Consider the following 3,515-nt stretch of genomic DNA (forward strand, 5'->3'; position numbering starts at 1 on the left):
TGGACTGTCACGCTAAGACAGTTACCTTAGCCATATTGGGCATCCCTAGGCTGGAGTAGAGAGGTACTCCTAGTCCCGCCCTGAAGATCATCATTTCCTTCCTTCAGGCGAAGAAGTTAGTAAGTAAAGGGTGTTTACCGTATTTGGCGCACGTTCGTGATACGATTGTTGCATCTCCACCCCTTGAATCTATCCCTATTGTGAGCGAGTTCACGGAGGTATTCCCGTCGGATCTGTCAGGTATGCCACCCGATCGCGACATTGATTTCTGTATCGACGTGAACTCGGGCACTCGTCCCATTTCCATCCCACCATATCGGATGGCACCTGCTGAGTTGTGGCAGGATTTATTGAGCAAGGGGTTCATTAGACCTTGTGTCTCCCCTTGAGGTGCTCCTATGTTATTCGTGAAGAAGAAAGATGGGACAATGAGGATGTGTATTGATTACCGCCAGTTGAACAAGGTCACTATTCGAAACAATTACCTTAAGCCTCGTATTAATGATCTGTTTGACCAGATTCAGGGTGCCTTCGGTGTTTTCGAAGATTGATTTGTGTTCCAGCTATCACAAGTTGAAGATCAGGGCGGAGGATATTCCGAAGACAGCATTTCTTACGAGATATGACTGATGTGCCGTGAAATTACGGCACATTCGATGCTTTTTGGCTATAAGGTTTACTTGTTTTTGACCAAGTCTTGGTCTTTTTGATGTGTTTGTGATATGTTGCAGGTATTTAACGTATTTTGGGAGCAAGTCGTGGAAATGGGTGAAAAAGACATTTAAGACCGAAAAATAACTGAAGCATGATTTTTACGGAGTAAAAGACGGACCGTACAATATTTACGGTCCATCAATTCAACCGTAAATCCATGACAAAGAGGTATCAGTTCTGAAGGAGGAATTCAACTAGAAAGTACGGACCGTACATCTTTTACGGTCCGTACAATATTTAAGGTCCGTACATTGGTCCGTCGGGGGCAATTTTGTCAAACGTATTTTGCACGATTTAGACTCTTATAAATACCTGATGTAGGTTTCTTGTAGGCTACAATTCACCAGTTTTCAGTTTTTATTTTCTTAGCATTGAATACTCATAGTTTTTGAAGTCTTTTGGGACTACAAAAAATTGCTATTAATTTCTCTTCAATTCCAATCAATCATTCGTAAGTATTATGATCTCAATTATTTATTATTGTTGTTCTTCTTCTTCTGTGAGTAGCTAATTTTCTTTATTAAGGTTGTGAACCCAAGGATGGGTGTGTGGTGCTTGGGATTTTGTGCTTGATATACGCATAATGGATTGTTAGGGTTTATTTGTTCTTCGTTTTCACCATATAGTTAGTGGTTGCAAACATTAGCTAACGCCATAAACTTTGGTTTATTTGGGAAAATAACTAGGGTTTGGTAAGAACAAGAACTCAAGGCTTTAAACCTTGTTTAATAAATTCACATAGGAATAAGAGGAATTTACTCGGCATAATTAACCATTCTTCATACATACTTTCTCATCTTTGGAAGAAGCATAGAAAGAAATAATCTTTTCTTATTGGGAAATAGTTTAGATTCAAGTAGAGGTTAAGTGCATCCATACAAACGATCCATTAGAAGTATATCAAGATCGACACCCATGTTCATACGTTTCATCTAAAGGGGACACAACCATAGTTTCTTTTACCATAAACTACAATCCAAGGCAATTAGTTAGCTATTAGTCATAAACAACCAACTTTTACAAAAAGCATCTGTTTAAGACATTAGAACTAAATTAAGCATTCACCATATTCCTTGTGGGATTCGACCCAACCTTGTTGGGTTACTATATTTGACATCGTTTGCTTTCCGCTAATTAAAGGTGTAATTTGAGAGTATCAAATTTTGGTGCCGTTGCTGGGTAATACGGTTTTGAAATTACTAAATAGTGTTTGCTTTCATTGAAGTCTTTTGCTTATTCCATCACACCTTATTTGCTATTCCTTGTAAACCAGGTAAGCATGAATTAGAATTAGCAAAACCAATGTGCTGGTAACCAAGGGGGTCGATTGAATAATCAGGCGAATAAATCAGATGACGAGAATGTTTTCGCTGATCTTGTTCTTTAGGAGGACTATGCATCTGCTATTGTTCATCCTCGAGTTGGAGCTGCAAGCGTTAAAATTGACTCCTCTCTATACCAGTTGTTGAAGCTTGAGGGATACTTTTAAAACTCTACCGATAATGGCCCTCAACGTCATTTGCAGAGTTTTGTGGATGTATGTGCTAATCACATCCAAAACAATGTTTCATAGGATGCTATTCAGCTGAGGCTTTTCAAATATTACTTAGGTGGAGATGTAAGAGTATGGTTCGAGAAGCTGCCTCGAAATTCTATTGCTACATGGGCAGAGATGGTAGCAGTCTTTGTCAAGAAATGGTACCCCCTAGTAAGACGGATGAGATTCGTGACAAGATCTATGAATTTAAGCAGCGAACAGGGGAACAATTATATGAAGCTTCGGAGAGATTTAAGGAGTATTTGTAGAAAATTCCAAATCATGGTTTTTCGGAGAACATATTAATGGAGAAGTTCTATCGAGGGCTGGATCTAGTGACGCAATCAATTGCAAACAATGTAGCTAATGGTTTTTTTATGAATAAATCTTACCGATGAGTGACCAACATACTTGACAGGATGACTACGCACAATCAGACTTGGCACTCAAAGAATGCTGATATTGTGTCTTATGGTAGTGTCATGATCCAGAATATGGTAAATGAGAATCAAGATACCCAGCAAACATTGGCTGAGCTTGCAGCGAATATTTCCTTGCTAACCACGAAGTTTGATGAAACCTAGATTAAGAAGGTAAATACTTGTGAGGATGAGTCAGTTATGACGAAGGGGATGTACCAAACCCAAGATGGTCTATTTCACGAGGGACCTCCTATGCAGGTTGAAGACGCTAACTATGTGAACAATTCTCAAGGGGGTTATCAAAGATAGAACTACCAAGGTGGTTACTAGAATCAGAATCAATGGAGACCTCAGCATGGTCAGGGTTCCTACAACAAGAACAACTCAGGGAACTACAATAATAATTATGGTGGTACGAACCAAGAGAGTTATAACAACAGCAACAATTTTGGGAACAAGAGTTCCAATACTTATATACCACCGAAAGGGCAATCAACATAGCAAGGTAGTTCGAGGGTTGAAGCAATGCTTGAGAAAGTTCTGGCAAATCAATCAAAGTCTGAGAGGACATTATTTGGGCTAACAGAGACAGTGGGTTCCCATACAGTAGCTATTCAGAAGCTCGAGTCGCAGATGCGTTATATTTCTAGAGAGCAGTACCCTCCTAAAAAGGGAGGACTTCATAGTGACATTGTGCTAAATTCGAAGAACGGGGGAGGCGGTGTAGACCGTGTGTTTGCCATTAGTACTCGGAGTGGTAAATACTCGAAGGTGCTGAGCAGAAAGTTGTTGAGCTCGAGCCGATAGATGAAGAGGAAGAGGTGCAGTCTGAAGCACTAATT

The 3,515-nt window shown here is 39.8% G+C and overlaps 1 non-coding gene across 1 annotated transcript; it reads right to left on the bottom strand.

Moving 5' to 3' along the window:
- Positions 1-2,434: 2,434 nt before the first annotated feature.
- LOC132625333 (small nucleolar RNA R71) lies at positions 2,435-2,540 on the bottom strand. The gene has a single exon (XR_009576771.1). It is a non-coding gene; the product is annotated as a small nucleolar RNA R71 (small nucleolar RNA).
- Between the last annotated feature and the right edge of the window lie 975 nt (positions 2,541-3,515).

Source organism: Lycium barbarum, chromosome 12, assembly GCF_019175385.1.
Source record: "Lycium barbarum isolate Lr01 chromosome 12, ASM1917538v2, whole genome shotgun sequence".
Lineage (NCBI taxonomy): Eukaryota > Viridiplantae > Streptophyta > Magnoliopsida > Solanales > Solanaceae > Lycium > Lycium barbarum.